General features: G+C 42.8%; 1 long non-coding RNA gene across 1 annotated transcript in view; it reads left to right on the forward strand.

Moving 5' to 3' along the window:
* The window catches only part of LOC141089413 (uncharacterized), a 75,990-nt gene extending 61,906 nt beyond the window's left edge, over nucleotides 1–14,084 (forward strand). Inside the window, exon 2 of the long non-coding RNA XR_012232277.1 lies at nucleotides 12,155–14,084. This is a non-coding gene — a long non-coding RNA (uncharacterized lncRNA). The remainder of the gene's footprint in view (nucleotides 1–12,154) is intronic.
* The last annotated feature ends 6,373 nt before the right edge of the window (nucleotides 14,085–20,457 follow it).

Consider the following 20,457-nt stretch of genomic DNA (forward strand, 5'->3'; position numbering starts at 1 on the left):
TTTGTACAAAGATTACGGTAACAATAATGGGTCTTTCCTCACATCAGTCAAAGTGCAAACTAGCTTGATGGAATCCAATCAATACCCCAAGCAACCTTCTGGTGTGTGCAGCACCTGTCAACTACTCTCACAATGTCACATACTGGGATCGGATAGACACAAAAGCAACTTAAATGACTAGTAATACAGAGGATCGAATGACTTTAAATTCACATTCTCCAGCTTTGGCAGTTTTTTTCCCCAAAAAAGTTGATTAGTGGGGAATTACGTGTAATCCGATTGCATTAGAAAGATGCGTATCTTACTCTAAGGTTTGGGGTTAATTCGTGTGTTGTGAAAAGGAGGATGAATGAACTCATGGAGATCAACATCCGACACTGCGGAGACACCATCACGTGTTTCTCAACACAGTGATTCTAGAGCACTGCCCCCATCCCTTATGGGAAATATGTAAAACATGCAAAACAGAAGCTGCGGAGACACCATCACATGTTTCTCAATGCAAGCAATGACCAGCCAGGTCTTTGTCCGGGAAGGAACAACCACGGGAAGGGCAGTCTCCAATGAAGGAAACCACCTATGCCAAAACATGGTATCCATCCACATACAGCTGTTTCGGGGTATTGCCCCTCATCAGTGTGGAGTAGGAAACTGGCTGGTAGGAGCAATGCCTAGTAAAAAGACTATGAAAAGGAGGATGAATGAACTCATGGAGATCAACATCCGACACTGCGGAGACACCATCACGTGTTTCTCAACGCAGTGATTCTAGAGCACTGCCCCATCCCTTATGGGAAATATGTAAAACATGCAAAACAGAAGCCGCGAAGACACCATCACATGTTTCTCAACGCAAGCAATGACCAGCCAGGTCTTTGTCCGGGAAGGAACAACCACGGGAAGGGCAGTCTCCTATGAAGGAAACCACCTATGCCAAAACATGGTATCCATCCACATACAGCTGTTTCGGGGTATTGCCCCTCATCAGTGTGGAGTAGGAAACTGGCTGGTAGGAGCAATGCCTAGTAAAAAGACTATGAAAAGGAGGATGAATGAACTCATGGAGATCAACATCCGACACTGCGGAGACACCATCACGTGTTTCTCAACGCAGTGATTCTAGAGCACTGCCCCCATCCCTTATGGTAAATATGTAAAACATGCAAAACACAAGCCGCGGAGACACCATCACATGTTTCTCAACGCAAGCAATGACCAGCCAGGTCTTTGTCCGGGAAGGAACAACCACGGGAAGGGCAGTCTCCTATGAAGGAAACCACCTATGCCAAAACATGGTATCCATCCACATACAGCTGTTTCGGGGTATTGCCCCTCATCAGTGTGGAGTAGGAAACTGGCTGGTAGGAGCAATGCCTAGTAAAAAGACTATGAAAAGGAGGATGAATGAACTCATGGAGATCAACATCCGACACTGCGGAGACACCATCACGTGTTTCTCAACGCAGTGATTCTAGAGCACTGCCCCCATCCCTTATGGTAAATATGTAAAACATGCAAAACACAAGCCGCGGAGACACCATCACATGTTTCTCAACGCAAGCAATGACCAGCCAGGTCTTTGTCCGGGAAGGAACAACCACGGGAAGGGCAGTCTCCTATGAAGGAAACCACCTATGCCAAAACATGGTATCCATCCACATACAGCTGTTTCGGGGTATTGCCCCTCATCAGTGTGGAGTAGGAAACTGGCTGGTAGGAGCAATGCCTAGTAAAAAGACTATGAAAAGGAGGATGAATGAACTCATGGAGATCAACATCCGACACTGCGGAGACACCATCACGTGTTTCTCAACGCAGTGATTCTAGAGCACTGCCCCCATCCCTTATGGTAAATATGTAAAACATGCAAAACACAAGCCGCGGAGACACCATCACATGTTTCTCAATGCAAGCAATGACCAGCCAGGTCTTTGTCCGGGAAGGAACAACCATGGGAAGGGCAGTCTCCAATGAAGGAAACCACCTATGCCAAAACATGGTATCCATCCACATACAGCTGTTTCGGGGGTATTGCCCCTCATCAGTGTGGAGTAGGAATTCGTGTGTTGTGTCTGGATTAGCGATGAGCGAATGTTATCGTGTGCTAACCGAGTGCCTTCGGTGTACTCGAATAGTATGTTCATGTCCCCCCAGTTGCATGTGTCATGGCTGTTCAACAGCCACTACACATGCAGGGATTGCTTAACAAACAGGTAATCTAACCCCTGCATGTGTTTCGGCTGTCGACAGCCATGAGACATGCAGCCGCGGGGACTCAAACGTATTTTTCGAGCACACCGAAGACACCTTGTTAGCCCACGAGCATGCTCGATTCCACCTTATCAGAGCACTTTCGCTCATAACTAGTCTGGATGTGAAGACTTTACACTGTTGGAACCAAACTTTTTTGTCACCCTCTGACCTCATTTGTTCCCCTTTTGTCTACTGTACACAGCTAATCTGCCACACCACATATACAACAGACAAATGGCAACAGGAGACAAATTTACTTACCCACAGGAGTCTATGCACAAATTCAACGTATACTTCCACAGTATTTCCAGTGCGAATACTAAAAATTCAAAGCAAAAGTAGCGAATACTTTTACTTTAGCCGGGTTCTTGAAAACATAATCTGTAGGCTTTGTAAATGAAGGGGTGGCCTAAACATAGCTTTACTGATATAACCCATCTAGCCATGTTTTACACTTCTCTTACTGAATATCATTTCTTTCCACAGCAGTTGCCTTGAAACATTTAGAAATGATTATTGTTGTCATGAATACCCATCTTATCTTTACTATAAGCCACCACTTTGGAATATAATGGTTCTTTAACCTTAGAGCAAATGCAGTAAATGTGGTCTATAAACAGACCTACTGAAAAACGCCTTAATACAGGGTGGGCCATTTAAATGGATACACCTAAATACAATGGCAATGGTTGGTGATATCAACTTCCTGCTTGTGGCACATTAGTTTATGGGAGGGGGGAACTTTTCAAGATGGGTGATGATCATGGTGGCCATCTTGAAGTCGGCCATTTTGGATCCAACTTTATTTTTTCCAATGGGAAGAGGGTCATGTAACACAAAAAACTCATTGAGAATTTCACAAGAAGAACAATGGTGTGCTTGGTTTTAACCCCTTTCTGTCATGTGATGTACTATCCTGTCCATGTGCCCTGGGACTTAATTCCCAGGGACGGGAAAGTACATCACAGCGATCAGCGGCGCCCACGTGGTGAGTGCCGCTGATCGCGGACGGGTGTCAGCTGTTTATCACAGCTGACACCTGGCACAATGTGTCAGTGGTGGTCACGGACCGCCCCCAACACGTTAACCCCTTGCACACCGTGATCAAACACGATCGCGGTGTACCGGGGGTTAAAGGGAAGCATCGGCAGGGAGGGGGCTCCCTCCGTGCTTCCCTGAGCCCCCCCCACAGCAGCGCAATGTGCAGCGCTGCTGCGGGGGGCTCCATCCCTGCAGGTCCCCAAATCCAAGATGGCGACGGGGACCTTCGGGGGCCTGCTGGGAGCTTGCTTCCTCAGTGCCTGCAAAGCGCAGGCATGAGGAAAGCCTGTGCAATGCCTGTGACAGATCGCTGATCTGTCACAGTGATCTGTGATGTGACAGATCATCGATCTGTCACATGACAGGTATGTCCCCACTGGGACAATGTAATAAAGTTTAAAAAAAGTGTAAAAATAATTTTTAAAAAATCGCTAAATAAATTAAAAAAATAAAAATTCCCTAATAAATTCATTTTTTGGAAAAAGAAAAAAAAACAATAAAAGTACACATATTTGGTATCGCTCCGTCCGTAACGACCCGCCCTATAAAATTTTCCCACTAGTTAACCCCTTTAGAGAACCACTTAAAAAATAAAAATAAAAAACTAAGCAAAAAATAATGACTTATTATCATACCGCCAAACAAAAAGTGCAATAACGCGCGATCAAAAAGATGCATATAAATATCTATGGTACCGCTGAAAACGTCATCTTGTCCCGCAAAAAACGAGCAATGATACAGCATCATCAACAAAAAAATTAAAAAGTTATAGCTCGCAGAATAAAGCGATGCAAAAATAATTATTTTTTATATAAAATTGTTTTCATTGCATAAAAGCGCCAAAACATTAAAAAACGACATAAATGAGGTATTGCTGTAACCGAACTGACCCGAAGAATAAAAGGGCTTTATCCATTTTACCGCAGGCAGAACGGTGTAAATTCACTCCCCAAAAGAAATTCATGAAACACTGTTTTTTGTTCATTCTGCGTCCCAAAAATCGGAATAAAAAGCGATCAAAAGATGTCACATGCCCGAAAATGATACTCGTCCCGCAAAAAATAAGACCTCACATGACTCGGTGGGTCAAAATATGGAAAAATTATAGCGCTCAATATGTGGTGATGCAAAAACTATTTTTACAATAAAAAGCGTCTGTTAGCGTGTGACAGCTGCCAAAAATAAAAACCTGCTATAAATAATAAATCAAACCCCCCTTTATCACCTCCTTAGTTAGGGAAAAATAATAAAATTAAAAGAAAATGTATTTATTTCCATTTTCCCATTAGGGTTAGGGCTAGGGCTAGGGTTAGGGCTGAGATTAGGGATAGGGGTGTGTTGGGGTTAGGGTTGGAGTTAGAATTGGGGGGTTTCCACTGTTTGGGCACATCAGGTGCTCTCCAAATGCAACATGGCGTCTGATCTCAATTCCAGCCAATTCTGCATTGAAAAAGTCAAATGGCGCTCCTTCCCTTCCAAGCTCTGCCATGCGCCCAAACAGTGTTTTACCCCCACATATAGGGTATCAGCCTACTCAGGACAAATTGCAAAACAACTTTTGGGGTCCGATTTCTCCTGTTACCCTTAGGAAAATAAAAAATTGGGGGCAAAAATATCATTTTTGTGGAAAAAATTATTTTTTTATTTTCATGCCCCGGCGTTATAATTTTCTGTGAAGCACTTGGGGGTTCAAAGTGCTCACCACACATCTAGATAAGTTCCGTGGGTGGTCTAGTTTCCAAAATGGGGTCACTTGTGGGGAGTTTCAATAGTTTAGGTACATCAGGGGCTCTCCAAACACGACATGACACCCGCAGACCATTCAATCAAAGTCTGCATTCTGATATAGAAGAGTGAATGGTTTGCTTTATATCCCTTTAAGTACCTTTAAGACTTCAACTGCCTTTTGCCTATTATTACTATGTGTTATTCTTATGTAGACTATTAGTCTCTGTCTTCAAGGAAACTATACTTGTTATCACATTTGTTCTCAACAGCATGCTCTGGGTACATTGTAAACAAGGTACGACCCTGAGGTGATGGTGGGGGCCAAATGAGCTCCATAGAGTCACATATTGTTGTAAATGGTATAAAAGTTTCCTTGTATTTCATTATGTCAGATAAAGTGATTTGACCACGGCTTGTGTGTTGAGTCTCTTTGTCTCCAAGCGCTTGCAACAGAAGGGTGGAAAAACCTCACAATCCGGACTGACTGGTGATCTGGCATCCCTGACACTTGGTCAGAACAAAAAGCAGCTACGACAGTTTTGGCGCCCAACGTGGGGCCGTGGAAACCAGCCTATTCGGAATCCGCATGTGGGAGCTTCCTGGGAGGTTGAATATGCAGAATCAAGGCTGCAGCAGGTGAGAACATTTATTCTTACATTGATTCTGCATCTGCAACCTTTCTAAGGATGTCTACATATCTCTGGGTAAGACTGTACAACATGGTTCAAAAGAACCCACATCACCAGTGAATGGTGAGTATGTCCGTATGAGAGTTGAATAATAGAGTAATAAGATAATAATTGTCATTTGTATTATCTGTTAATCTGCTCTGGTAATATACTAATATACTAGCTGGTTGTGTACTGGTGTACTGTGTAGCACAAAGCCTGGGATAGACTCTGTGCAGCATCTTTTTTGGATTGGCAGTAAACCATATGACGCTGTATTTTGTTTAGGGCTGTGGTTTTTGGTTGTTTTGAACCTTCTGACGTTGGTTTGGTTTTCATTAATTCTTGTTGTTTAAGAAGTTGGCTTTGGTGTTCTCAGAGTGTTAGTGGACACGGCTGTAGGTTAAGGTGTCAAATATCCAAAGTGCAAGATAGGTAGGCTGTGTGAATCCTTGTATGTATGTCTATGAGAACCTCTGAATGAGTTGAGAGATGAGTAACTAAGTATAAGGGATATAAATAAATCCCTGATTGATGAGGGGTTCCGTTAGAAGTAGTCCTCTGTATGTGACAGAGGACATTATTCAACTCACTTTGAGCTGAATTAGGCGGAGTGATTGAGATAAGGGATTTTTCTTATCTTCTCTTTGTAAAATCAAATGACCGCTGAAAAGTGAAAGGAAAAAAAAAATCCCTGAATGAGCATGTATGAATGAATCACCACACATCATTTTTGTATCAAGAGATTTGTTACCTTTCTAGTTGTGGGGGAATCCTGGACAGATGCGTTATAGATATTTCAAATCTACATCTGAGACTGAATGAATTGAGTAATGATATAGCTCGTGTTATATGTGTCATTACATTGTAAAGTTTCCTGAATGCATTTGGCCAGAAAAAGGGCAAGACGTGGTTGCTCACATTATACAGTTATCTGCTCTTACAGTGAAATCCCGTGATTTTGAGTTTTCTTTGTAGAAATTGATTTTGATAAGTCTAAAGAACTACGGAATTCTGTGAAGGACACTACATTCTGATGGGAGGGGGAAGGAGGGCGCTGCGCGGTTTCTTCTCTCCCCTTCTCTCGCTCCCCTCGTCTTATCTCTGCTGAGTGTCTAATAAGAGGATTCACAGAACTGCGCTCAGATTCTCTGTGGTTCTGAAATGCTCGCTATAAGATTTGTGCATTTTAAAGCAACAGTACTTAATTGAAGTGGAATGAAATTTTGTAAGTTGAAAGTAAAATATGGTGCCTAACTTAGAAAGAAATTGTAAGTGATTGTTTGGTCATTAATGTGTTTTGAACCTGCTTCTAGTAGTGTGATTGATTTGTATAGCAAATTATGGATCAACAAAGGAGGTAGCCGACTGTATGGCTGATAAAGTAGGTCAGAGGCCTATGAAACCTGGGCCTTCTTACTTTAGTCAGCGGGTTTTTTTTGTTGTGGGTGAGAGGCGAGGGAAAGGAGCCCTCTGGATATACCTTGGCAGGCTCACTCTGACTTGCTATCTGTGGGCTGTAAGACAGAGGTACAGACACACAGAAGGGCATTTCAGAAGCAAGATGAGCTGTAAAAGTTGAAGTAGCCTTCCCACAATCCATGGAGCTGAGCTGGAAGGAAAAAGGCCTATTCCTATTCTAGTCAGCTGATCTAACGGGTGAGAGGCAGAGAGCCTTCTCGTTACATCCTGTAGGTCTACCGGGTGAGAGGCAAGGAGCCTTCCCGCTACACCTTGGCAGGCTCGCTCTGACTTGCTACGTGTGGCCGCCCGTAGATAAGGTTAGGCACACTAGAGGGGCATTTCAGAATAAAGGTGAGCTGTCGGTAGAAAAAGGTTGAAGTCATGGCAACTTTTTCTGTGTACAGTCGGTGCCACCAATGGGATCCAAGACAGCTATGCAAATTGTAAAAGACAGAGAAGAAAGGAAGCAGTGAAACAATTGGGACAAATATTGAAAAAGGCAAAAATACCAGAGTGTGATTGCTTGGATGTACAAAAAGGCACAGACAAGGGAGGAAAATAGCAAGTGAATGAATGATGTTTGAGAATGTGCAGCAGCATGGAAGGTGTATTATGAATGCTTTGATTGACAAAATTTAACCAGAGACCAAGACAAAACAGATGGACTTGTAAACACTGTGATCAGACTCAGACAAACCCAGACTGAATAGCTACTTGTGTGACCTGTGCTACTGACCTAAGCAAATTGCACTAAATCCTATCCAGACAAGATCATAAGAAGCTGACATAATAGTGTGATTGATGAGTAGTGGGGACATTGACCTTTGAGGAGTAAGTTGACAGTAGACATCAGACGACCAACCACATCAGGACCTAGAAGGGCGACTAGAATAAGAAAGATGCAGGTGCATTATCCCTGGAGCCCCTCTGACCAGCTAGCTTTGTTGAAGCAGTTGCCTGACCCTGAAGACCAACCATTTCCATTTTACAGACACATAAAGGAAGTACAGCAGACATATAAGTGTACCTGGGTAGACCTAGAAGACCTAGAGAGGTTGGTGAGTTTAAAGGCAGGTGATGTACTAGGACATATAATTAAGACACACACAGATGTGGCAAAGAATCAGGCTTGGGGCATGGATGATAAATCTGCACGATCTGGGGAGACGTACTGTGAGTCACTAAGACAATGGGCTACAGTGGAACAATCAGAGCAGTCCGTACTCCTGACTAATGTGACACAGCAAAAAGGAGAGAGTGTAGAGATGTACTTTGGACGGTTACAGCTGAAATGGGCAGACATGGGGTACATTTGCATAAACCCACTTGGTGTTAAAATACTGGCGAATGCATTCATTGGCGGTATGAACAAAGACTTACGAGACGCAGTACAGACAGCCAAACCTGGATGGAGATATGTAGATCCGAAAGACCTCCTTAAGGTAGCTAAAGTAGTTGAGCAAACAAGGACAATAAGACGACCTGTCATGTATGCTGGAACACAAAGAAAACAATGGAGACGTAGCAAGGGACCTAGGGACATAGAAACAGTGAGGTGCTGGAATTGCGGTGAGAATGGGCACTACGCCAACCATTGCAAAAACCCCGTAAAGGAGAGTATGCAGACCAATCTTCCACCTCCTTCGCATACAGGCTAGGAAACTGGCAACCCAGTGACAAATGTGTACCCTGTTCTTGTCCCCTTCGGACCTGGTCCTGCCTTGATGACCACCATACTGTAACAATGCCGGGAGGGAAAGAGGCAGAATTTTTGATTGACACTGGGGCAGCCGGGACTGTGGTACACAGAGATTTGATAATGCCAGACATGATTACTTATGAGATTGTGGAATGTTTGGGGGTAGAGGGGCAAGTGACAATACCCCTTTGAATTTACTGGGAGCAGATGTGCTGTGTGCAATCCAGGCCACCATACAGTACTCTCCTGAGGGTATTACAGTCACAAGTCCCCTCTCAGATAAACATTTGTGTAAGATTACGGCAATGGTGTATATGACAAAAGCGGTGAAAGTAACACCTGACACCAAAATGCCTGAGGATGAAGAAATGGGACAGGTGCCAGACACTGTTTGGGCAACGGGAAAAACTGATGTGGGTTGGTTGCCCATTCCCCCTGTCATGATTAAATTGAAAAAAGGAACCACTCCTCCTTGTTTAAAGCAATACCCCTTGGGCCTAGCCAAATCAATGGCCCCGAGCAGAGATATTAGAGAGTATGTTAAGGCAGGAGTTCTAGTGAAAAGATCTTCCCCCTGCAACACCCCTGTGTATCCCATTAGGGGAAAAGGACTCAAGGGTTTGCTGACACTTACAGAAAGGTTCATGACTTAAGGGCTATTAATGATGATACAGTGAGTGTGACCTCAATCGTCCCTAATACACACACAATGCTGTCACAGATCCCAGTAATGTCAAAATGTTTCACAGTCATTGATTTAGCAGGTGCATTTTTTCTGTACCCCTGCACCCTGACTGTCAGTATCTTTTTCCTTTACTCATAAGAATGAACAATATTGTTGGACTGTCCTCCCACAAAGGGGGAAAGAAATCCCCTGCCATCTATTCAGCAGCAATGGCAGGGATCCTTGAGTAGTGGCAATCACCTCATCCGCTGATTGTACTATTACAGTACGTGGATGACCTTTTGCTGTTCTGCCTGGACCAGAGGTCCTGCAGGGAAGCTACAGTTTCCTTGCTATGTTTTTTTTATCAGGAAAGGGTTGCAAGGTCTCGCGTGACAAATTACAGTATTACAAACAAAAGGTGACATTTTTGGGACATTGTATTGCCGAAGGTACCAGACACCTGACAGGAAACGGGCAGTTCAAAATTTTCCGTCTATCCAGGTCACATCAGCATCTATGCATCTTTCCTAGGCCTAGTGACCTACAGTAGGCCTTGGATAAGGCCTGCTTCACAAATGTTGCAACAACTTTATGACTGCTTGTCATCAGACCCGTATGACCTCACACAAAATGCAATTGATTCCTTCCATTCTCTCAAACTGCTCATTGTGTCAGCCCCGGCCTTAGGCATTCCAAATTATGACCAGCCCTTTTTCTTGTTTTGCACAGAGCAGGGAGAACATGCTACCGCATACTGACACAACAACATGGAGGGAAACAGAGACCAATAGCTTACTACTCAGCACAATTAGACAATTAGACCCAGTGATCAGAGGGTCACCTACGTGTGTCTGTGCGGTAGGAGCAGCTGCACTACTACTTCTAGGAAAGGCATGTGAGATCACACTGACGTTTCTTTTGACAATCTATTCCCCGCATGACATCCATGCCATACTCGTACAAGTTCAACCAAAACATCTGTCTATGGCCAGACAGCGCCGACTTGAGTGTGCTCTACTAATTCCTGAGTATGTCACCCTCAAAAGGTGTAATGCTCTGAATCCAGCCACCCTCCGGCCTGTGGATTCAGAAAAGGGGGAATTGGTGACCGTATTAGCGAGTGAGAAAGAATACTTTGACATGACGCATGAACATGACTGCATAGAACTGATGAGTCAGGAGACAGTTGGGTTTGCACACGTTCATGAAGAACCTGTTCCTAATGCAGACTTTGAGTTTTTTTATGTAGATGGCTCCAGATACCAAAAGGATGGACGATTCTTCACTGGATATGCAGTAGTATCCTCACATGAGGTAATCCGTGCGGAACCACTCTCTCCTCACATATCGGCGGAGGAGGCAGAGTTGAAGGCACTCACTGAGGCGTGTAGAGCCACTGTAGGTAAAGTCGCTAATATTTACACTGATTCGAATTATGTATGGGGAATAGCCCATGATTATGGCCCTATCTGGAGAAGCAGAGCGTTCCTTACAGCAGCCAGTAAGCCCATTAAAAATGCAGAGCTGGGGAAACAATTGATGGAGGCATTGATGTTACCAGTCCAGGTTGGCATTGTCAAGGTAAAAGCACACACAAAGGTGACTCCGTGGAGGTAGCGGGCAACAGAAGGGCGAACGAGGCTGCTAAAGTAGCACAAGGCAGCCTAGAGAGAGCAGTGGACGGTGGCGGGGAGTCAGCGTATTCCAGCCACATTGGGTCTAGATGTACTGAAATCCCTCTGGCAAAAGGCTGCCCAAACAGAGAAGGTACACCGGGCGAGACTGAGAGCTGAGCTGAACTCAAATGGAGTGTGGGAGAATAAGGAAAAATTGTGCCCACCAAAGTCCCTGTTCCCAATCATGGCACAAGCAGCACATGGCCCCACTCACACCTCAAAAAGTCACATGTGTGCCATGGTAGATGTCTTCTGGATTGCTCCTGGTTTCAGTTATGCCGCCGCGAAACTTGTACAATCGTGCCTCATCTGTGCACAGCACAACCCAGGTAAAACAGTAAAAGTCCCTAAGAAAGCGACACCTAGGCCTCTATACCCATTTCAGAGACTGCAGATTGACGACATACAGCTACCAAGGTAGGAGTGTATGCAAATGTCCTAGTATGTGTAGATTTCTTCTCTGGTTGGCCGGAAGCCTATCCGGTAAAATGTGCAAATTCTAAAACGGCTGCAGACAAACTGATGAAAGAACTGATCTGCAGGTATGCTGTCCCAGAAGCCATAGAGAGCGATAGGGGTACACACTTTGCAGAAGAAATAATGAGGGAAGTCATGCAGGCCCCGGGTGTAGAAGCAAGCATTTCATACACCATAGAGGCCACAAAGTAGTGGGAAAGTGGAAAGACTAAATGGGACACTTAAACGGAAAATTCAAAAGGCCATGGCAGACACAGGAAAGAGCTGGGTAGAGTGCTTGCCTCTTGCACTCTTTCCAGACACACTCCAAATAGAAAGACAGGCTTGTCTCCCTTTGAAGTCCTGTTTGGTAGAGCACCAAAGACTGGTCTGTACTTCCCACAGGTGCTACGAATGCAACACGGTTCTATGACAGCCTATGTCCAGGCCTTGCAGGAAAGACTTAATGTGGTGCATAAACATGTGTTTTCATACATTCCAGATCCTAATACCAGTGCAGATGTGCATCAGCTGAATCCAGGTGATTGGGTGGTTATACGCAGACACGTGAGAAGGAGCCTGGACCCACGATTTGACGGCCCCTTCCAAGTCCAGCTGACCACATCCACCTCAGTAAAACTCGAGAGAAAACCCACCTGGATCCACGCCAGTCACTGCAAGAAGGTCCTTTCACCAGTAGAATGACTGTACTCCTCATCACCTTGCTGGCAGTGACAGGGTTACTGCACTCTACAGAGACACAGGATAAACACTTAAATGCTGACTGAGACACCAAACTTATTCGGCATCATGCTCTTCTTATAAAGGACATGGAAGGACAGAAACCGAAGGACTGTTGGATCTGTACACACAGCCCTGTATCTGCGAGGACTATGCCGTACTTAGCCTTACCTCTGGAGCCATGGAAGGCATTAACCCCACATTGCATATACAATGAGACTTGGACTCAATCTAGGTTTTGGGGAAAAGATGTGTCCTGTGATATATCTGCCTCATTGGCTATAATCGGATGTAAAGCATCTACGGGTAAAATAATAAGGAAAGAAAGGGGTAAATGTACATCTGGTATAAGTGGAAAACAAATGAATAATACTTGGTGTGCCTATAAGCCTATGTCAGGACTTTTGAGTTTATACCAATGTATACAGACCCCTGGTCACGTTTGTGTTCTCCCTGAAGGAGTATTCTTGGTTTGTGGACATCGTGCCTATAGGTGGGTGAGCACAGACATAAGAGGGGTTTGCACTCTTGCCAAACTGACACCAGCCACTTTCATAGTTCCTCATAGTAAAATAGACACAGCAGCAGTTCCAATTTACACCTCGTATAGAAGGGCTGCAGACAATAAGCCCCGGCCAAATGGCAGGCCGCATCTAGTAGAAATGGGGATAACAAATAAAATATTCAGTAGTATGCTAATATACTCCTTCATAACACAAATGTGGGATAAATTAGTGGAAGCTACCGACTACCTGGACGATCAGATTTTCCAGATTCTTGAAGTTCTTAATGAAACTAACCCAATATAGAGACAATTAATCATAGTTACCAACCAACATACTATAGTACTAGATTACCTGACAGCAAAAGAAGGAGGAATGTGTCAGATAATTGGTCCCACCTGTTGTAATTATATCGACCCTGCTGGCAATCTCCAGATCAGGGCCAGTATAGACAAAATAGGTGAACTTAGAGACCAATGGTTAAAACAACACAGTGCAAACAGAGACTACTGATGGGGTAACACATTCTCTTTTCTAAATCCAGCAAGTTGGTTTAATGGCCTTGCAGGATGGATTTCTTTTGGCATTATATAGACTTGTATGCAAATTTTGTTGTATTGCTTTATGTAGCCATAAAAGCGCTAATATATGTATTACTTAAGCTACTGGATAATGTATGCATAAAAAGAACCTAAGGCTGAACCTTCTGTAGTGTATAATAGACCCCAGGTGGCCATTACTGATGGGGAAAGTGAGTGTCGAAACTGAGGGTGGATGGGCGAAGCAGGTAGGAAGCCCCCTTATGGGTACTAGACCCATGAGACAGTAGCTCCTTTGTGGACATCAGCTGACCCTGTGGCAAAGGTTATACCATTTACAAAAGGGGGAAATTGATATAGAAGAGTTAATGGTTTGCTTTATATCCCTTTAATTACCTTTAAGACTTCAACTACCTTTTGCCTATTATTGCTATGTGTTATTCTTATGTAGACTATTAGCCTCTGTCTTCAAGGAAACTACACTTGTTATCATATTTGTTCTCAACAGCATGTTCTGGGTACATTGTAAACAAGGTACGACCCTGAGGTGATGGTGGGTGCCAAATGAGCTCCATAGAGTCAGATATTGTTGTAAATGGTATAAAAGTTTCCTTGTATTTCATTACGTCAGATAAAGTGATTTGACCACGGCTTGTGTGCTGAGTCTCTTTGTCTCCAAGCGCTTGCAACAGAAGGGCGAAAAACCTCACAATCCGGACTCACTGGTGATCTGGCATACCTGACGCTTGGTCAGAACAAAAAGCAGCTACAACAATTCCAAAACATCACTACTTCCCTTCCGAGCCCCGACGTGTGCCCATACAGTAGCTTTGTCCCATATATGAGGTATCAGCATACCCAGGACAAATTGGACAACAACTTTTGGGGTCCAATTTCTCCTGTTACCCTTAGGAAAATAAAAAAATTGTGGACTAAATGATCATGTTTGTGGAAAAAATACGATTTTTTATTTTCACGCCCAGGCGTTATAAACTTCTGTGAAGCCTTTGGGGGTTCAAAGTGCTCACCACACATCTAGATAAGTTCCTTAGAGGGTCTAGTTTCCAAAATGGTGCCATTTGTGGGGGATTTCCACTGTTTAGGTACATTAGGGGCTCTCCAAATGCAACATGACACCCGCAGAGCATTCCATCGAAGTCTGCATTCCAAAACGTCACTACTTCCCTTTCGAGCCCCGACGTGTGCCCATACAGTAGTTTTCTCCCACATATGGGGTATCAGTGTACTCAGGACAAATTGGACAACAACTTTTGGAGTCCAATTTCTCCTGGTACCCTTGGGAAAATAAAAAAATTGGTGACTAAAAATCATGTTTGTGGAAAAAATACGTTTTTTTATTTTCACGCACGGGCGTTATAAACTTCTGTGAAGCACGGTGGGGTTCAAAGTGCTCACCACACATCTAGATAAGTTCCTTGGGGTGTCTAGTTTCCAAAATGGTGTCATTTGTGGGGAGTTTCCGCTGATTTGGTACAACAGGGGCTTTCCAAACGTGACATGGTGTCCGATCTCAATTCCAGCCAAAAACGTCAAATGGCGCTGCTTCCCTTCCGAGCTCTGCCATGCGCCCAAATAGTGGTTTACCCCCACATGTGGGGTATCAGCGTACTCAGGACAAATTGCACAAAAACTTTTAGGATCCTGTTACCCTTGGAAAAATAAGAATTGAGGGTGAAAAGATCATTTTTTGGAAAAAAATATGATTTTTTAATTGTACTGCTGTACGTTATAAACTTCTGTGAAGCCCTTGTGGGTTCAAAGTTCTCACCACATATCTAGATAAGTTCCTTGTGGGGTCTAGTTTCCAAAATGGGGTCACTTGTGGGGGGTTTCCACTGTTTAGGTACATCAGGGGCTCTCCAAATGTGACATGGTGTCTGATCTGAATTCCAGCCAATTTTGCATTGAAAAAGTCAAATGGCGCTCCTTCCCTTCTGAGCTCTGTCATGCGCCGAAACAGTGGTCCCCCCCCACATATCAGGTATCAGCGTACTCAGGATAAACTGCACAATAACTTTTGCAGTCCAATTTCTCCTGTTACCCTTGGTAAAATAAAAAAAATTGAACCTGAAGTATTTTTTTTGTGAAAAAAAGTTAAATGTTCATTTTTTTTTTAAGTATTCAAAAAATTCCTGTGAAGCACCTGAAGGGTTAATAAACTTCTTGAATGTGGTTTTGAGCCCCTTGAGGGGTGCAGTTTTCAGCATGGTGTCACTTTTGGGTATTTTCTATCATATAGACCCCTCAAAGTGGCTTCAAATGTGATGTGATTCGTAAAAATAAAATGGTGTTGCAAAAATGAGAAAACGCTGGTCAACTTTTAACCCTTATAACTTCCTAACAAAAAAATTTGGTTCCAAAATTGTGTTGATGTAAAGTAAACATGTGGTAAATGTTACTTATTAAGTTTTTTGTGTGCTGTATCTCTGTGATTTAAGGGCATAAAAATTAAAAGTTGGAAAATTGAGAAATTTTTAACATTTTTGCCAAATTTCCATTTTTTTCACAAATAAACGCAAGTTATTTGAATGAAATATTACCACTAACATGAAGTACAATATGTCACGAGAAAACAATGTCAGAATCACCGGGATCCATGGAAGCGTTTCAGAGTTATTACCTCATAAATGGACAGTGGTCAGAATTTTAAAAATTGGCCGGGGCATTAACCTGCAAACCACCCTTGGGGGTTAAGGGGTTAACTTAACTTTATTTTTTCATAAGTCATTTACAAATTTATGACCACTTATAAAATGTGTTCAAAGTGCTGCCCATTGTGCTGGTTTGTCAATGCAACCCTCTTTTCCCACTCTTGACACACTGATAGCAACACCGCAGAAGAAATGCTAGCACAGGCTTCCAGTATCTGTTGTTTCAGATGCTGCACATCTCGCATCTTCACAGCATAGACAATTGCCTTCAGATGACCCCAAAGTCTAAGGGGTTATGATCGGGAGACCTTGGTGGCCATTCAACTGGCCCACAACAACCAATCAACTTTCCAGGAAACTGTTCAAGTAGGAATGCTAAAAAGGAAGAAAAAAATGTTTATAAAATGGAAAGAGGGAGGCATATCTAAAGAAGAATATAATGCTGTCTGCAGAACCTGCAGGGCACAAATCAGATTAGCTAAAGCTGAAAATGAATTGAGGCTTGCAAGAGATGTCAAAAGCAATAATAAAGGATTTTGGGGATATGTCAAAAGTAAAAGAAAAGTCAAAGATGCTATAGGATTTTTACAGGATGAAAATGATGAAATGGTAAGACAGGATGTTGAGAAGGCTGAACTTTTAAATTCCTATTTTGCATCTGTTTTCTCTCAGAAAGGAAATGTAACATCAACGGTTATTCACTGTCCTATTTTGCATCTGTTTTCTCTCAGAAAGGAAATGTAACATCAACTGTTATTCACTGTCCTATTAAGGGAATAGAAGAATCCAGGATATCAAAAAACAGAAAGATAGTGAGGAAACACTTAGCTAACCTAAATGAATTCAAGTCTCCAGGTCCAGATGAATTACACCTCAGAGTACTGAAGGAGATAGCAGAAGAAATTTTTGAACCCCTCTCCATAATCTTTGAAAATTCTTGGAGAACAGGAGAAGTGCCAGAAGACTGGAGAAGAGCAAATGTTGTTCCTATCTTCAAAAAGGGGAAGAAGGTGGACCCAGGCAACTATAGGCCGGTGAGTCTGACTTCTATACCAGGAAAGATCTTTGAACAAATTATTAAACAACATGTATGTCAATACCTGGATAAGAATGAAGTGATTAAACAGAGTCAGCATGGGTTTGTAACTAATAAGTCATGTCAGACTAACTTAATTTCCTTCTATGATGGTATCACTGATTGGGTGGATCAAGGAAATGCTGTAGATATAGTATATCTTGACTTCAGCAAAGCATTTGACAAAGTATCTCATACAATCCTTATTGAAAAAATGACTAAGTATGGAATGGACAAGGCAACTGTTAGGTGGATTCATAACTGGCTTAGTGATCGGACCCAAAGAGTGGTCGTAAATGGCTGCACATCCAGATGGAAGAATGTCTCAAGTGGGGTACCACAGGGCTCTGTCCTGGGCCCTGTATTGTTCAACATCTTTATCAACGATTTAGATGAAGGAATTGAGGGTAAACTGATTAAATTTGCTGATGACACAAAGCTAGGAGGGATAGCTAATACTAGAGAAGAGAGAGGATTCAAAAAGATTTAAATAAACTGGAGAAGTGGGCAGCAACTAACAGAATGGTTTTTAACAGGGAGAAATGCAAAGTACTACATCTGGGCAATAAAAATGAAAAAAGCAAATATAGAATGGGAGGAATAGGGCTAAGTGACAGCACATGTGAAAAAGACTTGGGTTTACTAATAGATCACAGACTGAATATGAGTCAACAGTGTGATGCAGCAGCAAAAAAGGCAAATGCAATTCTAGGATGTATTAACAGAAGCATACAGTCTAGATCACGTGAAGTCATTATTTCCCTCTACTCCTCTTTGGTCAGACCTCATCTGGAATATTGTGTCCAGTTTTGGGCACCACATTTTAAAATAGACATCAACAAACTGGAGCAAGTTCAGAAAAGAGCGACCAGAATGGTGACCGGTCTGCAAACCCTGTCTTATGAGGAAAGGTTGCAGGATTTGGGAATGTTTAGTTTGCAAAAGAGAAGACTGAGAGGAGACTTAATAGCTGTCTACAAATATCTAAAGGGCTGTCACATTGTAGAAGGATCAACTTTATTCTCATTTGCACAAGGAAAGACTAGAAGCAATGGGATGAAACTGAATGGGAGGAGACACAGATTAGATACTAGAAAAAACTTTTTGACAGTTAGAGTGATCAATGAGTGGAACAGGCTGCCATGAGAAGTGGTGAGTTCTCCTTCAATGGAAGTCTTCAAACAGAGGCTGGACAGACATCTGACTGGGATGATTTAGCGAATCCTGCTTTGAGCAGGGGGTTGGACCAGATGGCCCAGGAGGTCCCTTCCAACTCTACGATTCTATGATTCTATGATTCTATGCTCGGACCTGACACACAAAGTTGATGGTCCCCAAAAATAGTGGGGTCATTCTTCATGGAAACCTCAATGCCACTGGATATCTGAAATTGCTACATGATGATGATCTTTATGCACTGAAGATGGCACGTTCCCTGAGTTTTTCCAGCAAGATGGTGCACCTCCAAATTATGGGTGTCAGGTCCAAGCATTCCTATAAGGAATCTGATCCCCTTAGACTAGCATTTCTTCTGCGGTGTTGCTATCAGTGTGTCAAGATATTTAGATATTTCCATATATATATCTATAGATAATTCCATAGATATATCGATAGATATTTCCATAGATATATCTATAGATATTTCCATAGATATATCTATAGATATTTTCATAGATATTTCTATAGATATATCTATAGATATTTCCATAGATATGTCTATTGATATTTCCATAGATATATCTATAGATATTTTCATAGATATTTCCATAGATATATCTATAGATATATCTATAGATATATAGCCATAAATATAAAAAAATGAAAAAAAATGGCGTGGGCTCCAGTGCAATTTTCCACTCCAGAGGGGGAAAGCTGATGGCCGGGGACCAATATTTGTAGCCTGGTAAGGGGGTAATACCCATGGCCCCTTCCCAGGCTATGAATATCAGCTTGTAGGTGTCTGGATAGCCTTTACTGGCTATTAAAATAGGGGGACCCCAAAAAAGTGACGTGGGGTCCCCCTATATTTTATAGCCAGAAAGGCTATACAGACAGCTGCGGGCTAATATTCATAGCCTAGGAAGGGGCCATGGATATTGGCCCCCCCTGGCTACAAATACCAGCCCGAAGCCACCCCAGAAATGGTACATCTATAAGATGTGCCAATTCTGGCACTTAGCCCCTGTCTTCCCACTCCCGTGTAGCGGTGGGATATGGGGTAATAAGGGGTTAATGTCACCTTGCTATTGTAAGGTGACATTAAGCCCGGTTAATAATGGAGGGGCGTCAATAAGAAGCCTTTCCATTATTAATCTTATATTAATAAAGGGTTAAAAAAACACACACATAAGAATTAAGTATTTTAATTAAATAAAGCACTACACGGTTTTCATCTTTTTATTGTACTCTCAGATCCAAGCAACACCCTCGGTCTCCTAGAATAAAAAGAAAAATAATAAACCAACCATTTACTCCCTGTCTGACACAGTCCAATTAATAACAATTGTCCCACGATGATCTCCCCTGTAGAACAGTGACATCAGGTAATGTCACTGCTCTATAGAGCCCCCCAGTGATGAACTGACAGGAGACAATGACTCCTGCAGTTCATCACTGAGGTTACCTGAGTTCTCAGTCTCACTTTACAGCAATGCTGCGTGAGAAATAAGGTTTAGGTTTACGGGACCTTTTTCGGCAGAAGGATGCACAGCGGAGGATTTCCTCCGCCTGTCATTTCAGTGCTGGAGCCCCTGGAGAACAGTCACATCAGCTGATGTGGCAGCTCTCCACGGGAGATCGTCGTGGGACCCTCGTTCCTCGTTATTAATTGGACTACGGTGGAAAGGTAAGTTTAGGTTGGTTTATTATTTAATTTTTATTACAGTTGAATGATGGCTTTGGGGAATTAGGTGTGTGCAGTGAGTATGTACTCTATGTTATGTGTTGTATGTTCTGTATGATATATGTTGTATGTTCTGTATGCTATATGTTCTGTATGTTATATGTTGTATGTTCTATATGTTATATGTTCTGTATGCTGTATGTTGTATGTTCTGAATGTTATGTATTTTTTTTACATGAAACACATTAGCCTGATGAAGGGACTACTACTGTCCCATCATTGGCTAATATGTCACTCAGTGTCAGGGTAGCAGCCATAGCCCGATGGGACTTGTAGTCCCATCAGACGATGTTTGCAAGCACACATACACCATCACAGACCCCCCCAGACAGGCCCACAATGAGCGATGCTACACGCCTTGGCAGGGGATTTG

This window comes from Dendrobates tinctorius, unplaced genomic scaffold (assembly GCF_039654945.1).
Source record: "Dendrobates tinctorius isolate UK_male_01 unplaced genomic scaffold, ASM3965494v1 ptg000046l, whole genome shotgun sequence".
NCBI classification, from domain to species: domain Eukaryota; kingdom Metazoa; phylum Chordata; class Amphibia; order Anura; family Dendrobatidae; genus Dendrobates; species Dendrobates tinctorius.